The sequence below is a fragment of the Penaeus monodon genome, chromosome 28, assembly GCF_015228065.2.
Source record: "Penaeus monodon isolate SGIC_2016 chromosome 28, NSTDA_Pmon_1, whole genome shotgun sequence".
NCBI classification, from domain to species: Eukaryota; Metazoa; Arthropoda; class Malacostraca; order Decapoda; family Penaeidae; genus Penaeus; species Penaeus monodon.
The window spans coordinates 37,992,431-37,992,846 of record NC_051413.1 but is presented as its reverse complement, the minus strand read 5'-3'; positions in this window follow the sequence as shown (position 1 = coordinate 37,992,846).

The window sequence follows — 416 nt, the reverse complement described above, 5'->3', positions numbered from 1 at the left end:
CCCTTCCCGGGCAAGTATTTTTCTTGGTTTTATTTAAGAAATCAAATATTTTTTTAATCATTGACGGATTTATAGCCACAGACATACACCGAATGATTAAGATGTCAGTTGGAGCATTTATATCCTATTTACCGTCTCCCATAGATCATCATTGTTTTTTAAACACTGCAAACTCAATTTTCTTTGCAATTTAGTCCCAAACATGCTCAATTGGTTCATATCAGGTCTATTACCAGGTCATTTCAAAACTGTCAGCTTATTTTTAGCCATCTTTGCAGTGTGTCAGGGAGAACTGTCTTGCTGGAATACTGCTTCATTATTCTCAAAAAAGTGGATTAGAGATGGAACTGCACAGTGTTCTAAGATTTTAATGTAATACTCTCCGTTAACTGTTTCACTGATTCTGTACAGTCGGC